This window comes from Vulpes vulpes, chromosome 4 (genome assembly GCF_048418805.1).
Source record: "Vulpes vulpes isolate BD-2025 chromosome 4, VulVul3, whole genome shotgun sequence".
NCBI classification, from domain to species: Eukaryota; Metazoa; Chordata; class Mammalia; order Carnivora; family Canidae; genus Vulpes; species Vulpes vulpes.
In genome coordinates this window covers 27,451,011-27,474,091 of record NC_132783.1, presented here as the reverse complement: position 1 = coordinate 27,474,091, position 23,081 = coordinate 27,451,011, and the positions used below count along the sequence as shown (strand labels likewise).

At 38.1% G+C, this 23,081-nt stretch overlaps 1 protein-coding gene and 1 long non-coding RNA gene across 7 annotated transcripts in view; one reads left to right on the top strand and one right to left on the bottom strand.

Annotated features, from left to right (window-relative positions):
• LOC112930978 (uncharacterized) overlaps positions 1–14,092 on the bottom strand; it is a 156,768-nt gene extending 142,676 nt beyond the window's left edge. Inside the window, exon 1 of one of the 4 annotated variants that reach the window (XR_012001011.1) lies at positions 13,955–14,092. This is a non-coding gene — a long non-coding RNA (uncharacterized lncRNA). The remainder of the gene's footprint in view (positions 1–13,954) is intronic. The other 3 variants (XR_003237240.2, XR_012001010.1, XR_012001012.1) reach the window with 3 other exon arrangements.
• A 72-nt stretch (positions 14,093–14,164) lies between these two features.
• The window catches only part of USP53 (ubiquitin specific peptidase 53), a 63,954-nt gene continuing 55,037 nt past the window's right edge, over positions 14,165–23,081 (top strand). For 2 of the 3 annotated variants that reach the window (XM_026013451.2, XM_072755347.1), the window contains exon 1: positions 14,165–14,571. The gene's annotated coding sequence lies outside the window, so the exon portion shown is untranslated. Of the gene's footprint in view, positions 14,572–15,651; positions 15,782–23,081 lie in introns of all 3 variants that reach the window. The other variant, XM_026013452.2, reaches the window with a different exon arrangement.

Here is a 23,081-nt window from a genome sequence, read left to right as displayed (position 1 = left end):
ACTATCTCCAAATAATTAAACTGTATGCTCAATGTCACCATTCTATCAAACACCGAAAGGGGGCCCAGCAATTAAATATGTTAGCTAAAGAACAATATTCACCACCACCCCCCAGCACCATAAAGGAGTATTTATAAAGGGAAAATCTTAAGTGTTTTTTTTTTTTTTTAAGATTGGGTAGAAAATGATGGAATAACTCTCTGTTCACCATTGTATTTCTTCCTTTCCTGGAAGTGTCTATTAATTCTAGCTCAGTTGTCTGACACCTTTAGAAATGCCAAAATTTCACACTCTGGTTGCTACACAATCAAGAATTTGAAAGGAATTCTCAATAGGTTTCCATTGACCTGAAAAACAGCTAAATCTTTCAAAGTCTGAAGAAATGTGACAGTCTATTTAGAACAGCAGACAGACTGCGGCATCTTTTCCAGCCACATTTGTGTACATGAAAAATGGAATAAAGGAGAAAGAAAACTAAAAGAAAAAGTAAAAGAATAAAAATAACTTTTGTTGATGGACTTCTAAATGCCAGGCACTGTACTCATGGTTTTAGAAAGGATACTCAACAAACATTTGTAATAAGTATTCTTATTAATTATCCTTCAAGGAAGGTATTATAAATAACCTCAACTTTATATAGGAAAACTGAGCCTTAAAGAACTAAAGTGATTTGCTTAATTCTAGCTCAGAAGGGGAAGAACTCGGTAAGTCTGGATCTAAAATGTATGCTCTAGTCATTGTTTATCTTCTCTTTCTGAATAAAATTCAGCCTTAAGCTATTTTATTACATTAGACAAAATAATAATAAATCTCCATTATCTTAATTTGGGGTAAATACAGCTATAAACTAAATAATTTCAGAGTCACCCTTTAAAGTCACTCAGGCACTCATGATCAAAGGAGGCTGTGCTTTTAGGCTGTGTTGAATATGAACTCAATAAAGCAAGCAACATGCATGTTTAATTTTGAAATTTGAGAAACACAAAAGCAAACTCTGATTAAATTTTCTCATTTCAGCTCAGCATCATGCATTCTTTTGATCTGTGTAATCTTTCTTTTCTTTCCCCTCTAGAGGCAAAGGAAGAACCAACAGGAAAGAAAGGAAAGAAATGCATGACACTAAGAAACCACAAGATTGAAAGTAGTCATCTAGTGTGATAATACACCAAAGCCATTCCTTTAAAGAAAAATATTTTCTACTTTTCAAAACTTTAGAGTTTAGAGTTTTAGAGTTTCCATTATACTGTTCAACAGACTTCCGGATCATGAAATTATATCCCCTATTTTATGTAAGCCAATTTCCTGATGATGAGTTGGCCAGTTGTTCTCTTGATAATAACTAGAGTTACATTAATAACTAGAGCTATGGTTAAAAACCATGGCTTTTAACTCTACTTTCTTCAATAATTTCTCAGTTAGGATTTTCCATTTCTTAATTCACTATTGAAAAGCACTTGATAATTAAAAATAACTAATTACTGGCTATTACAGAATCAAGACAAATATAAACAATAATTTTGAGCCCAAGTGGCCATTTAATGAATCCATTTAAACTTTTACATTTTCTAAATAGATCCATTTATAAATGTTTTAGCAGCTTGGAAATGGAGGGAGCCAATTATTCTTGCAAAGGCTAATGTGGAGCAAAATGTCCAGTCGTGAGTATGAAAAGAACATCCTGAACTTTCCAACTCCGGGCACAGCTGTACCAGCAGACTTATTAATTCTGGAATTTCCTCACTCTGCTGCTTATGCAAGATAAAACTTACATGACATCATTGCAGTTTCTCAGCCACAACTGCTTTTTATTAAGCTTAGGAAAGTATTGCTTTGAATGCTTCTTTTCTTACGAAAAATACTTTCGACCTCCTCATGCTCTATTCTGTAGGAAGAAGGGCTGTTTGCTTTCTATGAAAGGTGGAAGAGTGCCAGCTTTTGCCCAAAGAACAAGCAAAGGGAATCTACTGATCAAAGCACTTCACAAATATATCAAAGAATCTTTGGAAATTTATAATACTTAAAAACATTAAACTTCTCAGAACTAAGAAAAAAATATGTAAAGTTGTGTAAAGATTTCCAGAGCTTAAGCTGGGTGTTAGATAAAGAACAGGGTGTGTCTATTTGAATTTAGATAGAAGGGCTACATTTTAACCCAGGATAGAATTTTTTTCTGCTTTCTCAATATAATGTGATATCAGTAGGAAGATTTGGTATATATGGACAGAAAGGGGGGAAATGCTAATTTTAAGAGGTTATAGTTCAGATCTAAAAAAGAATGTGCTTATTTTTCTGTATTGTGTTATATTTTGAAACACATTTCAGTGACAGCATAGGCACTGTAGGGGATGGAGATGTTTCAGGAAATAGGGCCGGAAAAAGTCAGAAGGAAAAAAGATAAACTCAATGCCATACCCTATTTTAAAAATGCTGATTAAAGAACAAGTATAGAAGCTGCAGTACTAGCAAAATAAACATAAAAGAATGAGGCAGAAAAGGAATGCCAGAATGAAGCAGGCTGAAGGGAAATACAGGTTTGCCTGGATAGGAATTAATTGTGTTATTCAACACTTTCTGCAGGCTTTTCGGCATATCTTTTGGAGTAGTTCTGATTCTACATGTACACAATTGTCTAATGTGAATTATCACCCAAACAGTTACTCTCAGAACATTAAAAAATTTTTTTTTTAATTTATTTATGATAGTCACAGAGAGAGAGAGAGGCAGAGACATAGACAGAGGGAGAAGCAGGCTCCATGCACCGGGAGCCAGATGTGGGATTTGATCCCAGGTCTCTAGGATTGCGCCCTGGGCCAAAGGCAGGTGCCAAACCACTCTGCCACCCAGGGATCCCTCTCAGAACGTTTTCTATATCACTTACTTACAGATAACATAAAAACAATTGTTTTGAAGATGCCAGCTGTCTGCTGATCTACCACGAAATGTAATCATGGTTACATGGTAATCATGTAATCTCAAGCAATTTACTTCACTCTGTAAGTCAGTTTTCTCCAATTCTTCATGTGGCTCAAGTGCTACCTCTGCCTGAAACCTTCCCTAACCACCCTTATTTCAGAACATATATTTCTAACACCTTATTGTGCTTTTTAAAAAAAGATTTTGTTTATTTATTTGAGAGAGAGTGCACACATGAGTTGAGAGGGAGGGGGGATTCCAAGCAGGCTCCATGTCCAGTGTGGAGCCTGATGTGGGGCTTGGTCTCAAGACCCTAAGATTTCCAAGCAGAAATCAAGAGTCACACACTTAACCAACTGAGCCACCCAGGTGCCCCATTATTGTGCTTTCTTAAATAGCACTTATTACTCTCTGACATAATATGTTGGTCTGGATCTTCTGAGAAGCAGATGCCAAGATCGGGTTAAATGTGAAAAAATTTTATTAGGAAAAATGGCCTCCAAAGTGATATGGGGAAAGAGTCTAGAGGGCTGGGAGAGCCAAGAGACTTCAAATGGAAGTGCACTGACTTGTTCCACACTGCCATGCAGTCGAGGAAAGATACAGCAAAGCTACTGGAGGATCCTTGAGCCAAAGTCACCTGCAGGAGAGGCCCTGTGTTTCCCTGAAACGGTTCCGGCTTTGTGTCACTGTCACAGTCAGTCATTGGCTGGGAGCAGACTGGAAGGCAGCCTAGGCATGAATGCAGTGATGGAGGTCTGTGCACCAGAACTGGAGCCCTTGGGCAGTAATGTTGTTGGACATCAGCAAGGTGCACTCTTATTGCCCACCAAACATATGTATTTGTTTCTTTGTTGTTTATCTTGCCCACCAGAATAAATGTTCTCCCAGGGCATAAACTTTGCCTTTTTTATTAATTGCTCTCCTTTTTGTGCCTGGTACATAGTAAAGAACAACAAAATTTTGTTAAATGAATAAATGTATCTGAATTATGGGATAATAAATGTATCTGAATTATGGGGATAATATTAGTATCTTAAAAATAAAATGCACTATAAAGTATACTACCCCATATATGGTAAGTGCTCAATAAATGTTAGTGATTGTTATGAATATAATAAGAATTTATCAACATCACTCAGTAAGAAATCAAAGGCATTTAGAACTAAGTTAGATGAAAGGTTATATTGAAATCCTTTGGGATAAATATACTTGGATATGATTTGGAACTAATATATGTTGGAGCAAGGAATTTATTAAATATAGACATAGAAACACTGAAGTGGTCTACTTTTTTAGGATAAGCATTAGCATTAGCTCCGTTCTCCAGATTCAAAATTGCAGTTAAGATAGCCTTTTTTGGATCTTGATAGAATAGTCTTACTTCCTGTGAGCCTTCACATATTTTGTATGTCACTTAAGAATTTTTTTTCCTAGTGTGTTTTTTTCCTAGCTCTATTTTCTATCACTGCCAGAGGAGAGCCAGCTCGGAAACCACAGTCAAGACAGAGCCACATGGCCCATGGCTCACCAGGGCCCACATTCTCCTAGCCTGCCTCTGTGCAGGTATAAGACAAGGGGCTGCATAACAAAGGTGGGGGACCTAGAGGTTTTCACTGATCACTTACAGGTTTTTGAGCCCTCCTTAAATGAGCTCCCAAACCAACCGCTTCTCATGGAAACTCAAGACACCCTGGTGGGTGGATCAGGTGGGCTCTGATCTTCTTTTGTTTCAATCTAAGCTTGTTCCAAATCCTCTCCAGGGCCATTCTCCCCATAGAGAAGGTGATGGCAAAATTAGGTTGTGCCAGTCTGTTATAAAACATGTGCTTCTGAAAATTTTTACTTAAAAATGCTTTGTAAAAGTCAGCCATTTCTTCCTTATTCAGTGCCGATTTTGGGCCTCATTCCACTTCAGTTCCCAGGCCTTTAGCTTGTGGTCTGGCATGGACAAATTATTTTGTCTTATGAAAAGTCAAATTCTGTTTTGCACACAACTGTTGGTTCCATCCTTCTGTTTCTTAATTCTCTTAGCTTTTGTTCCAATGGTGATTCAACTTTCTGAGATGTCAAAGTGAACAAATCAAAGGTTTGCATTTTTATCTGGGATTCCTATCCAGTCATGGCAAGATGTTCTTGGCAGAATCTTGAGACCCTGCTGTGTGCCATCTACCGCTCCGGGTTGGGGGTAAGCTGAGAGCTGGCATCAGTGAAGTTGCTGAAGAAAGGAGGGAAAAAATTCCTGTTTGGATAGCGAGGCCATTGTGCCCCAGGCAGCCTGTCACTTAAGCATTTTTAAAAATCAGTATGGTGGATACTTTTCCTTGATCAGTGTACTCTTCAGAAAACACATCACACAATCGTAATGGGGTTCCCATGGAACTGATATAAGTTCCCATGGAACTGATATAAGCCTTTCTTTTTTTTCCAACTAAAATGATTTTCATTTAAATTTTTTTTTTTTTTTTGTTAAAGATTTATTTATTTATTTATTCATGATAGACCTGTTTGGAAAGTTTCAAATCAAGGAGCATATTGCCTCTGGGGCACCTGACTGGTTCAGTAATTGGAGCCTGCATCTCGATTCTGGAGTTGTGAGTTTGAGCCCCATGTTGGTGTAGAGATTGCTTAAAAATGAAATTTAAAAAAAAGTCATATTGCCCCTAGACTTTTTTAAGATTTTATTTATTTATTTATTTGAAAGAGAGAGAGAGCACAAGCAAGATGAGCGGCACAGGGAGAAGCCGACTCCCCACCAAGCAGGGAGCTCCATGTTGGACTCCATCCCAGAACTATGGGATCATGACCTCAGCCAAAGACAGACACTTAGCCAACTGAGCCACCCAGGCACCCCTTGCCCCTGGATTCTAATGTTTTGGTGAATTATCTCTAGAGTATGGTGAATAAAAACAATCACTCCCATTCCCTTTGGGGGGGGGGGGATTGAGGTGGGGGAGTGGGAAAGTGGGGGAAATTCCTGCCTTGCTTAAATAAATCAGGCATCTGGAGTTTATAACCAGAGGAAGGATTTGATTCCTCTATGAGCCGATGCTAAAATAATGAAAAATTCACCTAAACGCAATGTACCTGAAATAATCTTTTTTCTTTTCCACGTTACCTTGTAAAAGCAGACGGGAATACTTCCCAATTTTCACTCTCAAGCTTAATTTTAAAACTCACATTCTAATATCCATTTTACCTTAATTCTACCTATGTGAAAAATCGGGGCTAATGAAAATTCTACAACATAGCTGGTTTGCCTTAGGCCTCCTGGGCAAGGCTCAGTTCTGGGCCATACAGCACTCCAGGATCAGCACCTATTTTGGAACATAAAGTCAAATGTGAACAATGGCCACACTTCTTTAAGAAAAATATTCTTTACTTCTGATACATAGATTGTTATAAACTTCTATTGTTTATAAACTACCCAGTCTATGATATTGTTATAGTAGTCCAGACAGATGAAGACACATAGCAACACAGAAAAATCATCATATTCTCAGATGCATGTATGTATAAATGTATCAGTTATGGTTAATGATTATAATTATCGAATTATTAGACTATGCAATTTGTACAATTCCATACCCTGATGTTTACTTAATCGTTCTCTTGTTAGCATAGCAAAGGACATTAATATTTTAAACATAATAAGCACAGAACAAGTTATTATATTGCCAAATATGTTAATAGGATAATAAAACATTCTCTTTGGTTTAAATAAACAACCATCAAAGAATTAAAGAACTTTAGAAACTATCTTCAAGTATTCTAGATCAGTTCCCTCATTTACAGAATGGAAACTTAGAGAAGTTAAGAAACTAGCCCAATCTCACATTGCATATCTAAAAGTAGGACCCAAGAATTCTGCTTCTGATCTCATATTCCTCCTCCTATCTTATTCTCTCTCTCCTATCTCAGTTGAGAGCATAGTCATTCACATCTATTCACATACTTCTGATGTTATACTGGAAATGATTTCATATTTATCTATAACTATATGGATATAGACTTACATAAATTTGTACATCTTATCATTAACCATAGAGAATTAAAACTGTGAATAGGGGTAATGTTAAGTAAAATGTGGAGCTAAAGAATAACAACCTTTTCATAATGTTAGGAAGTTTTTAATCAGTGAAAAATAGTTAATATGATAATGTCAAACCAAAAGAATATTTTTTCTAACTGGAAGGCAGTAAATTTCCACATTGTACTGAAGGGTAAACTGCTCCTTCTATTACAAACCTGCTCACATCTTTCAAACTATAGTTATGTTCTGTTAAGGGGTCTAGAAATCAATTTCATTGGTTATGATCAGAACATTTTCAAATGAAATAGAAAAGAATAAAATATCAGAGTGTATTACTCACAGTAATATTGTTTTAAGAAACTACTGATTTTGCTTTATACATGTCCATGAGAACAGAATCATAATATAAAATATACTGCTTTCTCTAGGTTGCAGTCTGTGATGTTTGAAAGCTATTGTTCTACCTACTGCTAGCTGCTGTTTGAAATTTAAATGTCAGCACAGTTTTTAGCAACTGAAATGGCTTTTCTTCATTATGTTAAAACTATTACAACTAATTCCATAGAGTTACTCAGAATAAAAGAATTTGAAACAGCAACAGAACAAAACTTGTGGAACACAATTTAATCAGAAAACTTTGATTTTAAAATGTACAAAGTGTAGGGCGCCTGGGTAGCTCAGTCAGTTGAGTGTCTGCCTTTGGGTCAGGTTATGATCCCAGGACTTTGGGATGGAGTCCTGAGTCTAGCTCCGCACTCAGCGGGGGAGGTCTGCTTTTCCCTCTCCCTCTTGCTCCTCCCCCTGCTTGTGCTGTTTGTCAAATAAATAAAACAAAACCTTTAAAAAATAAAATGAAATGTACAAAGTCTTTAACATATTAATATTCCTGGGATATTATTTGCCAAGAGTTTGATTGTTTTCCCCAAGAACAATTTCAGCTTTAGGGCTTGTCTTATAGATAAGAAAATGAATGACTCAAGAACACTAATAGTTGAGAAATAAAAATAAATTTAGTCCTTTAGAATTTCGGCTTTATATGTACCTATAATTCTTTTAAGTATTTCTATTTTCCAACAATTTTATCACTCTATTTTTTAAAATGTTGTATGTCTTTTGACTGTGAAGTGAATTTCAAGAAGGAAGTTCAACTTGAAAACATTGGTGCCCTGAATATTTTTGTCATCTTTACAAAGAAAAGTGCTCTCCAGGGCAACTTCCTTTGGATTCAGTGCTTCAGCCAACATGCTAGGAGCAAAAGATATGGTGTTATTCTACTATTGTATTTCTTAAAGAACTATTTTAAAAACAAGTCAGTCCAAGATGTAAAGTTGTGTGTATGTGTGCACACGCACGTGTTTATGTGTACACGCATGCGGCTTAGATTTGTTAGCTTCCAAGGGGTGAGAAAATAAGTTTGGTAAATTTCCAAATATCTTAGTATTTTTCATAAAGTCAAAGTACAACCATAGGTATCACAATTTAGAAAAAGAAAATCTTTACTTGTGAAATGCTCTGGACTTCCTTCTTATATTCCCCTTCTCTTGTCTTTCAAAAGGACACAAAGGGGCAGCCTGGGTGGCTCAGGTTTAGCGCCACCTTCAGCCCAGGGCGTGATCATGGAAACTGGGGATGGAGTCCCACATCAGGCTCCCTGCATGGAGCCTGCTTCTCGCTCTGCCTGTGTCTCTGCCTCTCTCTCTCTCTCTCTCTCTCTGTGTCTCTCATGAATAAATAAAATCTTTAAAAAATTAAAAAAAACAACAAAAGGACACAAAGATGACAAGTATGTTTATCACCAATACTTGAATATAGAAAAACTTTAATTGTTCTTTATTTTTTTTAAATATTTTATTTATTTGACATAAAGAGAACACAAGCAGGGAGAGCAGCATGCAGAGGGAGAGGGAGACGCAAGCTCTTTAGAGAACGGGGAGCCTGTTGTGGGGCTCAATCCCAGGACCCTGGGATCATGACCTGAGCTGAAGGTGGACACTTGACCATCTGATCCACCCAGGTGCCCCTCATTGCACTTGAAGAAACAAAAGAGTACTGTCTTCTATGAAACCTCAGAATATTTCAAGGAAAATATTTCACACAGGCCAATTCCAAGTGTTTCAGAATTGGGTTTCAATTCTGGTTCTACTAGTGTCCAGCACAAGCTTAGGTAACTTTACTTCCCTGAACTTAAGTTTTCTCATCTGTACAATGAGAGACTAATTTTTTTTTTAAGATTTTATTTATTCATGAAAGACACAAGGTGGGCGGGGGGCAGAGACACAGGCAGAGCGAGAAACAGGCTCCATTCAGGGAGCCCAATATGGGACTGGATCCCAGGACTTCAGGACCATGCCCTGGGGCAAAGGCAGATGCCCAACCGTTGAGCCACCCAGGTGTCCTGAGAAACTTTAATTTCTAAGATCCTTTCTAAGATTCTAAAGAACCTTGTATGTAAAACATTTCATAAAACTTGTTTTATAAAAAATTAAGGAGAAAGGATTTTTTTTTAAAGATTTTATTTATGTATTCATGAGAGACACAGAAAGAATCAGAGATATAGGCAGAGGGAGAAGCAGGCTCCCTGCTGGGAGCCTGAAGCAGGACTTGATCCTAGGACCCCAGGATCAGACCTGGGGATGTTCAACCACTGAGCCACCCAGGTGCCCCATGGAGAAAGGATATTTATGCATAAATGGAAATTGGGCTAATTGAAAAAAAATATTTTTTGATGTCATATTTTTTCAAAAGTTGACAGGAAAAGTACATTCTGAGTTCAGTTTCATGGATGTATATGAAGCCTGTTACTGCATTTTCCAGGGACATGTTGATGGAGTCCATGGCTAGTGGAGCCTCCTTAGATGAGAGGAAGGCCCACGTGGGAAAAAAATATTTTAGATGATGACAGAAAAATGTTTTCCTATTACTGGTACCTTAAATATTATATCCATTTTTGATTTTAGATCAGAGTTCAACAAGTTTAAGCTACAGGCTCCATGCATATTTTTGTTCTTTGGCTCTTATCATTTACATTCTACTTGTATTTTAATTTTTCATAGCTCTGACTCATTTATATTTCATCACTACTTTACACTGTATGTTTGAATTCATTTTATTATCATTATTCTTTAGAAAATTCACTTTAAGGGGTGCCTGGGAGACTCAGTCAGTTAAGCGTCTATCTGCCTTTGCCTCAGGTCATGATCACAGACCTGCGATCGCAGACCTCTTTCTGGGATTGAGCCCCAAGTCAGGTTCCCTGATCAGTGGGGAGTCTGCTTCTCCCTATTCCTCTGACCCTCCTTCTCCCTTGTGTTCTCTCTCTGTCTTAAATAAATAAACAAATAAATAAATAAAATCTTAAAACAAATTCTTTGTAGGACGATGCCTTCAAAAAATTGAGAGATCTGAATAATTTTAGCTTGAAAAAACAAAAGTGTTTTCATAGTCAAACAGTGTCTTATGGAAGAGAATATAGATTTCTGTTGCTACAAAGGACAGAAATAAGATCAGCATGTGGAAATTACCGATAGATTTCAATTCATTGTGATGAAAATTTCTTAAGAGTTATTGTTAAAAAGCAATAGGCTATTGTTAAAAAGGAATAGGCTGCCTCACAAAGCATCAAGTTTTCTATCATGTCAGTATATTTGAACAGAACTTAAACAACCACTGATGGAGATGTCCCTTGAGTGAGTGGGAGGATGGGCCAGATGTAATCTAAAACTTCCCACATCTTTGAGATTGTAATAAAATACATAGTACAGCAAGAAAAACAATACATAAGTTCTTACAGCATTACATTATCATTGATGGCAACAGTATTATTGGTAATCATAATAATAGCACTAATGGCCATAATAACACAGTATAGGTCTTTACTTGCTTTTATCTGGGGCAGTATCAAAAGACAGCATATATAAGTATTATTTCTCATCAGAGTTTTACAGATAAGAAAATTAGAATGTTTCAAAGTGAAATAACATATAAGGGTAATAAAAGTGCCTAAGCTGACAATAACTCAGCAAAAATTAAGGAGGCCATTGCCTAACCAACTGTGGTTAACTAACAAATGTTAACACTGGTATAGGTGAGGCTTAGAAGGATTGGGATGTATGGCTAGTCAAGTTTTGGCTAAGGAAGAGCTAGCTAAGATGCTAAGGATATTGAATTTGACCTTCTGATGTTTAACAAAATGTTAAACATTTTGAGGAGTCTAGTGAGCACTCAACTCACGAATTTCCTATTTTATAAGAGGATAGAGAACTTTCAGGGACACTCTTCTCTCTTGCACTTCCTCCCCTATTTATATTATTCTTTCAGACTACCTACTCCAAATAGCAACATAAACTGCCACAAGCAGCTCTGAGCTAGCTCCCATCTTTACTTTTGTAACCAGAGAAAAGATCCAATTTGAAGCTCCTGTGAAAGGATGCTGATTAGCCTAAATCAGCCATACGTCAACCACTGGGCTACTAAGGGTGAAATATCCCACTTGGAGTTATTCCCACCATGTGGCTAAATTATTATTAAAACTTGTGGTTGTGTTATTATTAAAAGCAGGAAAACACATTCCTACCTACAAAGTTTTCTGGGTGGGTTATGTAGAGCAATATCAATTTTCCTTTTTCCCATCTGTTTGCTTCAGACTGCCCTCTTGATGCTTAACTTGTGACCTTTACATGCCTATCATTTAAGACTCAGTACTTGGATATATCAAAAACTGGTAGAGAGTTTGTTTGTTTGTTTTTTTAAGATTTTATTTATTTATTCATGAGAAACCCAGAGAGAGAGAGGCAGAGACATAGGCAGAGGGAGAAGCAGGCTCCATGCAGTATCACGCCCTGGGCCGAAGGCGGGGTCTAAACCGCTGAGCCACCCAGGGATCCCCAGAAAGTTCGAACTTCCAGGATTAACAAAGTGTTCGGTCGGGTTTAGTCAAATTCTCAAGCAGGGTGAACTAAAGGGCATTCTTCTGTAATCCCTAAATGAGGAAAGGAGATACTATGAGTCTTTATCATCCACAGTTCAAATTATTTTTCAAGAGTGGAGATAGGGGTTGACTAGTCAACTACATTTGTAAATAAATAGAGTACAATATAATTGTTATAATAGAAATAAGTCCCAAAAAGGGTGAAAGAAAGGCAAGTCTGTCTTAGAAAGTTATAAAAGGTTCTACCAAGGAGGTAGGTATTTAATTCAACTGAGAACCAAAGGATCTGGAAAGAATGTGATACGATCACAGAAAAGCAAGGAGTTCAGAATGGCTAGTGTGGAGTAGACGGGCAAGAATGGCAGATGATGTTAACAGTCTGAGGCCAGATCATGAAAGGCCCCGCTGGTGAAGGAAGTTCCTGAAAAATTCTTGGCAAAGGAATATTGTGATATTTTCATGTTAGACAAATTATTAATAGAATGTAGTAGGTTGCACTGTAGTGGGAAATAACAAGAGGCTACTGCAATTGTCCAAAGGAGATGAGTCAGGAGAGGTGTTAATTACTAGATGGACCAAGACAGTGAGAGTGAAGATTGAAGAAGCCTGGATTTGAGGGATACTTAAGGAGATAAGTGTCAACAGAATTTGATATTAGGTTAGAGGAGGTGAAGGAAATGTAATATAAGGGTACTCATGGATTTCTGGATTTGGGTAACTACGTGCCATTATCTGAAATAGGGAACGAAAATGGGCTAGTTTCCACATGGGTGGAGAGAGTCATGCTATCAGTAATAAAGAATGTTAAAGATAGCAATGTAAATTTGAGACCTATGTAAGGTATCTGTGTGATATCCAAACGAAGATATTGTTGCTTAAAATAGTCTAACCTTAAGATATACATCTGGGAGTCCTTGGTGCACTGCGATACCTAGTAGCTAAGTTCATGATGGAAAAGAGGTTGCTGAAGGATACAACAGTAAAGTCAGACAGCAAAAGAAAATGGAGAGCTTGGGAACAGCGAAGGCCTTAAAAACATTTAAAATGTAACAGATGTAACCGCAGAACCAAGAAATAGTGGTATCAGGGAAACCAAGAGGAGAGTTAATGGTGTTACTCTTTTTTTTTTTTTTTAATATTTTATTTATTTATTCATGAGAGACAGAGTGAGGCAGAGACACAGGCAGAGGGAGCAGGTTCCACGCAGGGAGCCAGATGTGGGACTCCATCCCGGGTCTCCAGGATCAAGCCCTGGGCTGAAGGCGGCGCTAAACCGCTGAGCCACCCGGGCTGCCTAAGTGTTACTATTTTTTAATGCAGTTTGTTTAAATGCTCCTCCTCCAGAAGTTTAAAATTTCTTGAAGGCGGAACTGTGCCTTAACTTTCACTGTATTTCCTTTAGCGCTTAATTCAGTGAAGGGAATATAGCAAATGCTCAATAAATACTCATCTATTCAGTCTCAAGCAAAATGCACCCATATCAATGTAAAATGTTTCCTCTTTCTAATTCTTCAAATAAACTTTTAGTGACCTATAAGCTTACTTAAATCGTCACAACCTGTACGTTCTACCCGTACCAGCTTTGAAATGAGTTCCGAAATTGGGTTTCCTACTTACGGAGGGATCTTTGCTACTAAAGATGGCAGTGGGGTTTGTTTGGTTTCTGTTTTTTGTTTTTTTAAATTCTATTCTCAAAAAAACAATGTATCACAAAACAAAGCTCAGCCCAATTCCCAAGCAGTAGCTTGTAACTTAAGACCTGTTCTAAAGCAGAGTAAGGAGGGAGCCAAATGTTTCTTAACCACAATTGCCTATTAACCGAGTCAACACGCTTATTAAAGCTTTCATTTTATTACTAGTCACGGAACCACCAGCTGGGGAATGTATACACTCAAGCCCATCCATGGAAGCCATTCAAGTGCAAGCAGACCGCAGGGATTCGCAGAAAGCTAAAGGAACTGCGCATCTACACGCCGTTTGGGTGCCAGGCACCACAGAGGGTCTTGTCTCAGGTAACAATACCTAACCCAGCCCTCGGTGGGTCCGCCTTCCTGAGCTTAGGAAATACCTCATATACTGACCAAGAAGCCAGGAACAATCACCTCCACTTCTGGAGAACCAGCCCCTCCTTCCTTCCACCACGAGACCGCCAACCTGCGCGAACCCTTCCCACGAGCGCAGCCCTCCGCTCTCGCCCGAGGGGAAACGGGCAAGCTCCCGCTCTCGCGGGATCTCGCGCCTTGGAGTAAGTCAAGTGGATCGCGCGCCCCATCGAACCCCCGCGGGAATACAGCTCGCCAGGTCCGGAAAGCCGGGAAATCGAGGGCGGGGCGAGGTCAGCTCGGTCGGTGAGCGTGGAGGCGGGGCCTTCCCCGAGGAGGCGGGGCGGGCGCCGGGCGGAGAGCGGGGCGGGTCTCCCCGGACCTGTTGATCGCAGGTGTCACTGCCCTGACTGGCCCCTGGGTGTTGGGGCGTGTGCGCATGCTCCTTGCGCAGGGTCGAGCTCTGGGCGGCGAGACCAGACGCCTCTGCTTCAGTTCCCGGTGAACGTCGGCGGCGGTGGCAGCTGTTAGTGTCCGCCGGGTGCTGGCTTGAGGCGGAGCTGCGCCAGCGGGAGGTAGCCCTGCGGAAGTGGAAGGCCCCGTATTTCTTTACCTGGATCGCACACGCTACTCTCGTGAGGAGGGCAGAGCTCCAGGTGAGTCTCCAAAACTAGTCCCTGGATCTGGATCGAGACCCCACGACCTGCGACCCCCGCTCCGGGCCCGTGTGGGAGACCGTCGTTCCAGTCCCAGACCTTGTTTCTCTCCTGGCAGCCCTGCGACATCCTCTGCCCCCAGCTCCGAGGACTTTTTTTTTTTTTTTTTTTTTTTTTCACCCGGGTTCAGTCACCCGAGGTCACGCCGCATTCCCGTCTCCTTCTCGCCGGGTCCCGGCCCCGGAGGAGATGCCCGCGGCCGGGCTGGAGGCGTGCGGGAGGCGGGAGGAGGTGCCGTGTTTACCGGGTCGTGGCGGTTCCTTGCAGGCGTGTCTGACGGCTGCTCGAGCAGAACCCGGAGTCCGGCTGCTGGGTCGCTTAGCGCGTTGGGGTTATGCATATTACTTTGGCTTGGCCCCTGCCGGTCACCTGCGGAGCAGCCACTGCCTCGCCCGAGCTGCAGCTTTTGAAAGGGGTCCGGATGGTTATGTGGCGCTCCTGGGGGGAGAAGAGAGAGGACTGGATTCGTGAGAATCTTTGGGCTGGTGGTTTCTGGGTGGTAGTTGTAATTTACAAAGTTAATGTTTAGCTTCTAAACGGCGACTTATGGGACGTTTATCAAACTACTTTTAAACATCGTTGGTAACAGGAAGTACTTGTACAGGTGTGCTGGGGAGGCTTTCTGAAGCCTGCAATCCGAGCATGTTCTGAGGTTTTGTTATCCTGCTACAGGGTTTTCTGTATCAATGCAGAAGTCTGATTAATGCTTGCAAAATGTACTGCAAGGCTTTATTTGTTAGTAGAGTATGCCAAAATGTTTCCTTATCTGGGGGAAAAATATATATATGTGTGTATATATATATATATATAAAAGGATTTTCAAGGCTGCTTGTGAAGGATGTTTTGAACTTGGGAAGTTCTGGGTGATTAGACTCAGATTCGCTTTTAATTCTGTTCTTTAAAGAAAAGCATCGTTCTCAGTATTTAAAAGGAGTAGCGAGCGCTAACACAAAATTCTGATCGAATGTACTTTTGGCTAAACTGAGATACTTGCTTGTTAGTTTAGTTTTCTATTTTCAGTTCCCTGCTGATGGCCTAGGCTCCTCCATCCTGTGGAAGAGAAATTAAAGAACAAAACTTATTTTGCAAAAGTAATTTGTGATTTATCCGCCGTTGTCCTAAGAATTCCAAATAGACACACTCACTGTAGGTAAGAGTTAATTATAGTCTGGAAAAAATACAGTTTTTGTTTTTGTTTTACATTTTAGAGACTCTTAAAATGAGCTTCTTAAACAATTTGCCTACGTTCATGATTAGTGGTAATAAACCATGAAAATGATTTATTTGAATTTGTTCATAAATTAAACCCATTGGTGGTTACTATGTGTATTTTTTCCTACAGTGTAAAAATAAGTGACCAAGAACAGACCTTTTTCTCTATCAATTTAAAACCTTTTTATAAATGTGTAGTGTTCATAGAAATTGGCACTAATAGTCACTTCATTAATATTATTTTCTCTAGAAGATACAAAACGTGTTTTTTTTAAAAAAAAGATAGCTATTTTAATGTGAGGGGGTACCTTATTCCACCTAGTTCTATTCCTTAAAAAATGAAAATTCTGATTTATTTTAGGATGATGTACACATTAAAAAGTCAAAATCAGAGTTATTTTTTCTGTTGAAACGAACTCACTCACTTATGATGCTAGGGAGGATGTTGCTTGCTTTACCCTACAATTTTCCAAAAGTGTGTTTGAAATCCATAAAGTGGTAGATTAAGCTAACCTACCAAGACGTTTACTTATAACAATACTTAGCAGATCTTGTTATTTGACAGCTTCAACTATAAGGTGTTTCTTAATTATAAACCTCAAAGACAGTCTACCACAAGGTCGTTTATGTAGTGCATCTGAAAGTATTTTGAGGGATTCCCAGGTGGCTCAGCCGTTGAGCGTCTGCCTTTGGCTTGGGGCATGATCTCCGGATCCCGGGATCAAGTCCCACATCAGACTCCCTGTGAGGAGTCTGCTTCTCCCTCTGTCTATGTCTCTGCCTCTCTCTCTCTGTGTCTCTCATGAATAAGTAAATAAATATTAAAAAAAAAAAAAAAAAAGTATTTTGAATCCAGAGTGTGTTAGGTCTGCTAGGATCCAAAAGATTGTCAATCTAGCCTACTGGTTCTCATGAGTTCTTGGATTAAGAGAAGTGTACTAATTTATGTCATCTTTGGAGAACTAGCTAGAGATTAGTGATGATACAAATGAAGCATTAATATGTTGTTACTAATTTTATACAGATGTAAGGATTTTAGAAATTTTTGTGTTACAAAAGATGCACATAGTGGCAACAAGAAATGAATGCAACCTGTTCTACCACAGATAAAGTTTCCAAAGGTTATTTAAATTTTAAATAATTTTATATGATATCCTAATCTTGGCAAGTTATTATGAGTTTCTTTTAAGATAATGGGAATATTATATATATAGAGAGAGACTAGGGAAGAAGTGTCTAGTCTTTGCTTTTCTAAGTTAACCCATATCTTCTATCAGGAGTTCTTAAAGCAGGGTCCATGATTAGAGCTGTGGTCTGTGATTAGAACTGAATTTTAATATAATTGGTTTTCTTTGTGATCTTATGATTTTTTCTTTCTTTCAATCCTATGAATTTTATTTTATGCATTTACAAACATCAGTCTGAGGAGCCCATAGGCCTCACTAGAAGAGCCACCAAAAGTGTCTCTGACATTCAGAAGAATGCTTCACACCATTGCATCTGGTTGAAGAATTTTTGTTTTTGATAAGTCACTTCAGATAAGTTGCTGCATATATTCATATTTGTAATTCATCAGAAAATAAAATATTATGCAACGTAAACCATATTTCAGTCTCTTAGCTATCATTTCAGTTATCTGAGTTGTAGTCTTGAATCAGTTTGATATTTTTGAATACATTTTGTAAATGTAACTTCTGTTTACTTCTATTTTGTAAATACTGACCTGCAAAAGTCAGTTTGAAGAAATACTGTTCCTTTGAAATTTGGAAACCTTTTTACTTTTTGTGATTTTCTGATTTAGCAAATTTATTCAATGAACATTTATTGATCTATTGTTATGCTAGACACTAGAGATTCAAAAATTAATAAGACATTAGTAAAAAATTTGAGTTCTTCCTTATCTGAGCCTTATCTCTGGCTGTTCCCAGTTTTCCCCCAACTGAACTGAGTTTCCAAAGATAAAAGAGTCTTTTTTTTTTTCTTGTACCCTTGCCTTTGCAAGAAGCTGCTTCTCCTCTTCCTATTTCCCAGTCACCCATGCTACACCTGTATTTTTCTAATCCATCAAAAGACAGATTATTACTTTGTGTTGCCACTGTTCTTTGATCTGTATCATAGGAAGATCTATACTGTGTTGCTGTAGCAGGAAGAAAGAATAAGGGAATGTGGAGATTATGGTACATGTACCGTCATCTAAGTGTAAGGAAAGTACCATATCGACAGCACAAAGGATGGTAGGCAGGCAGAGGAGCTTTCTAGGGGACCCAGAGACTGGATGAGAGCAATATTCAGATACATTTTGGGTACTCTAGCTATTTTTTATAGCTCGATGGATTATGTTATTTATGAATTAAAACTGTCGTTAAGGAAGTTTATAGTTATTTTCTGAAAAGTTGTACATAGGTTGAATTTTTAAAAATTAAATCTCTGTTGTTTACATTGTTATATCAGTTACTTTCCATTTATTTTTGATACATTGCCTTCTAACGTTTTAACTCAGTTTCTCCTTCTCTAGTCCAAAAGTTTATAAATGAATGCTTAAAATAATACTGTGATGAATCCACTTGTAAAATGAAGCATTCCCAAACATTTTCTTATAAATTAGAATTTTTCATGTTTTCTTAAAGTAGCTCTGTAAATGAAATCACTTATTTTCTACTAAGAATGACTTACATATTAAAATTTAGAAATTGGTTACTTTATTGTACAATATATCTGACCTAACTAAGACTATAGTCAGGATTGATAAATCAGTTTAAGGAAATGGGGAAAGATAGCAAAATGAGGTATAAAATATCATGATACAGCTTTTACTTTCTATTCAAATGTTTGTTTATATTATTAAAAATAATTTTACCTCAAAGATAGTGTTGTTGCTATCATAATTAGCTTACATTTATGAATGCTACTATGTTTTGGGCATTTATTAGGTGTTACATACAACGTTTATGATACTTATAACTATGAAACTTTTATGTAATTATAGATTATGTAACTGATAGGATTTTAATGATTGAATAGTTGAGTAATGTTCTCTGCTACTGGAAGTTTTATCAGATGGAATAAGTAATTGTGGGGCACATGAGATTAGAATCAGACCATAGATTCTGTCTTTGTCAAGAACCTATCAGGGCATTTTTTGTCCACTAGATGCTTTATGCCTTGGCTTCTTCTAGACTTCTTAGCCTGTGTAATAAACTCCCCCTCTCATGGTGACCTTCCCTGTTTTTAGGCAAGCAGACTCTTTTAACCCTAAGATTTTTTCCTCCTGTATAGTATGCTGTATAGGCCTGAAATAATCTTACCTCTTCATCAATAGTCTTGACCTTGACCTAGCTGCCAGATGGTGGGAAATTATCCTGAACTCTGATTGCCTAGGTCATTTTTGTTAGGAACACTGGTTTGTTGGTTAAGGTTTCACTTTATTTCCTGAGCTTCCTTCACTAAATATATTTTTTTAAGATTTTATTTATTTATTCATGAGAGACACACACAAAGAGAGACAAAGATATAGGCAGAGAGAAAAGCAGGCTTCATGCAGGGATCCTGATGTAGACTCGATCCTGGGACTCCAGGATCACGCCCTGGGCTGAAGGCAGATGCTCAGATGCTGAGCCACCCAGGCATCCCCTTCACTAAATATTTAATGAGTACTTACTGTGTATTGTGCACTCGTTTATGTGCCTGGAATTCACTTTACATCCTAAGGTGTTTGGGAGACAAAATAATAATAATCCTAATAAGTCAATTATGTAGCATATAAGATGATGATGAATGCCAAGGAGAAAAGAAAAGGTCAAGCAGGGTAATGGAGATTGGGAGTGTGGAGTGGAGGTTGTGATGGATTGCAAGTTAGACCTCATTTAGAAAGTGATTTTGAACAAAGCAATCATGAGGGTGGAGCCAGGGAGAAGCCATGTGTGCATCAAGGAGAAGTGTATTCCCCGCAGATGAATAGCCAGAGTAAGGGCTTTAAAGCAGGTGTTTGCATGGCATATTCAGAAATAAGGAGTCTGATTCAACAGCAATAGAAAAAGTAAAGGCAAAGTAGTTAGAGATGGAGGTGAGGGGATGGGCAGGTGTGACATAGTAAGAGACTTATATTTGCTCTCTGGCCATTTCTTTTCTTTTTTTTTTTTTTTTTTTAAGATTTTATTTATTTATTCATGAGAAACACAGAGAAAGAGAGGCAGAGAGACATAGGCAGAGGGAGAAGCAGGCTCCATGCAGGGAGCCCAATGTGGGACTCGATCCTGAGACTCCTGGATCATGTCCTGAGCCTAAGGCTGACGCTTAACCACTGAGCCACCCAGGCATCCCTCTGGCCCCATTTCTTGCCGTATAGCTCCTAAAACCCTAGGAACATTTCTGGAAGTGATGGTTTTTTGCGTGCTAATGACTGTGGTTAGGAGCTCCTGGATAGCCTGAGGATGGGGGCTGGTTGCCAGGGGAACCAACTGTGTGATTAGAGAAATGGAGCTTTCAGCTTTCCCACCTTCCTTCACCTCCAGGGAGGTGAGTCTGGTGGAGATTGAGCTAATCACTATGTCTGGAGGGGGCATGGACACTCCATGGCCCTTCCCACATACTTTGCCTATGCATCTCTTCCATCTGGCTGTTTCTGAGTATTTTTTAAAAATAAACCTGAAGTCTAGTCAGTAAGCTGAGTTCTGTGAGCCATGCTAACAAATCAACCAATTAATCATCCATGGAGAAGGTTGTGGGAACCCCCAAATTATAGGCAATTGACCAGAAGTACAAGTGATAATTGGGACATGTGATCAGTGTCTAAAGTGGGAGGGATGGTTTTGTGGGAATTAGCCCTTGACTTGGGTTCTGACACTACCTTCAATTAGATAGTGTCAAAACTGAGTTATATAGTAGGACAGGGTACCCTGTTGGTATTGACTGAGAATTGGAGAATGGCTTGTTGTGGAAAAACCCGTCTAGTCTCAAGTGCTGTGAGAGTATAGAAGAAAATTATTTTTACTTTAGCAAGCAGTACAGGGCCTTGGAGACCATTATAAAGACTTTTTGGGCTTTAATATGAATGTAATAAAAACCCATTGAAAGGTTATAGGGAGAGGTATGACATTATGATTTAATTTTAAAGGACTTCTTTGTCTATTCCTAAAGATAGATTTTGAAGGGTAAGGGTAGAAGCTAGGAGGTAATTAGGCTATTCTAGCAATCTAGGTAAGATTTGAAGATGAGTAAGATGAGCATAGAAGTGGAGATGATGAGAATTGGTCACATTCTAATAGAAATATGTGAGAAAGAAGAGTCGGACATCATGCCAAGATACTTGTTCTGAGCAACTGGAAAGACAAAGTTACCATCAACTGAGATGGGGAAGGAAGGTATAGATAAAGCTATAATTCACTTTTGCGCTTTGTTAAGGCAAAGAAATGTTAGATTATGCATGCTTTGGCATAATTCTTTTCAGGAGATGTATCTCAGAACAGATTGTTAAAACCCATTGTTTTTAATGTTCATGCTCTATATTCTGGATATACATGAACTCATATCTTTCTCTCATTAGTTACCACTGGAAACTAATGAGTAGGTAAAAACCAGAAGACAAAACATGTTTCTTTTTTGAACAAAAAGAAATAAAGCAAAAAAAATGAAGAACATTGGAGATTACTTAAAATTTGCTGGTTTTGTTGGTGGTGGTACAGTGTATTCTTACTACTTTAACCTCATTTCCTGTCTTTGTTTTATAAATTTTCTGGTATACTTTTCTCTAGTACCTCCAATTGCAGACTGACAGTGGTTTTGTACATCAAAGGACATCTATTCTTCAATTATATCTCCTTTAATCCTTCATCTTATAAAAGTGAAGGTATTTCTGTAATAAATTAGATTTTTAATTGCTTCAACTTGCTATGCATCTTTACCTTTCTATCTAGTTATTGAAAATTCAACCTTAAGTACTTTTACTAGCTAGATGAACAGTTGTAGTATATCTGTAAAAAGTCTTCAGTATATCCTTGAGTTGCTGTATTTCTTATTAGTGTAAAATGAAATTTTACATTACAATTTGATGGCCAGGCCAGAATAGTTTCCATAGCTTTATTAGCAGCAGTTCTATACTTCTGTAGGATTATGGGTATTTCTAATTTTATTTATGCAGTACTTCTATGTTGTTTTAGAAATCTATATAATATTCTATTTTGTAATCAAAACCCAATAAATGTAAAAGAGCAAAAGAGTCTTGTGGCTTTTTCAGCTATTATATTAGTTTTCTAGGGCTGCTATAACAAAGTACAACCAGCTGGATGGCATAAAACAATAGAATTTTATTCTCCCATAGCTCTGGAGGCTTAGAAGTCCAAAATCAAGGTTTGGCAGAGTTTGTTTCTTTTAAGGGCTCTGAGAAGAAGTCTTTTGTCCCTTTTCTAGTTTCTGGTGGTTGCTGTCAATCCTTGCTGTTCCCTGACTTGTAGCTGTATTGCTCCAATCCCTGACTGTCATTAAACAGTATATTCTCTGTGTGTTTCTCTTTTAATAATAACTGCTAGTCTTATTGGATTAGGGCCCACCCTGATGACCTCATCTTAACCCAATTACATCTGCAAAAGCCCTATTTCCAAATGTTCACAGACTCTGGAGGTTAGGACTTTGGTGTACACAATTCAACTTGTTTTATAGTTTAATATTCACTTTTCAAATGAAGAGAAGGGAATACTTCCAAACTCATTTTATGAGGCCAACTTTACCCTGATACCAAAGATAAATAAGGATACTATTAGAAAATACAGGCCAATATTCCTTATGAATATAGAAGGAAAAATTCCCAACAAAATATTAGCAAACCAAATTCAGTAGCACACTGAAAGTATCACATACCATCATCAAGTTGGATTTATACCTGGCATGCAAGGATGGTTGAACATTTGCAAATCAGTAAAAGTCATAAACCACATTAAGAGCAGGAAAGATAAGATGCAGAAAAAGCATTTAACAAAATTCAACATCTTTTCAATATGAAAATTCTCAGCAAAATTGATACATAGGGAATATGTCTCAGTATAATAAAAGCAATATATGACAAGCCCACAGCTAACATTATTCTCAGCTGTGAAAAGTCAAAAGTCTTTCGTCTAGGATCAGAAAAAAAAAAAAGGTGCCCACTCTCACCATATCTATTTGATATAGCACTGGAACAGTGCAACTAGTTAAGAAAAAGAAATAAATGGCATCCAAATAGGAAAGGAAGAAGTAAAACTATGGTT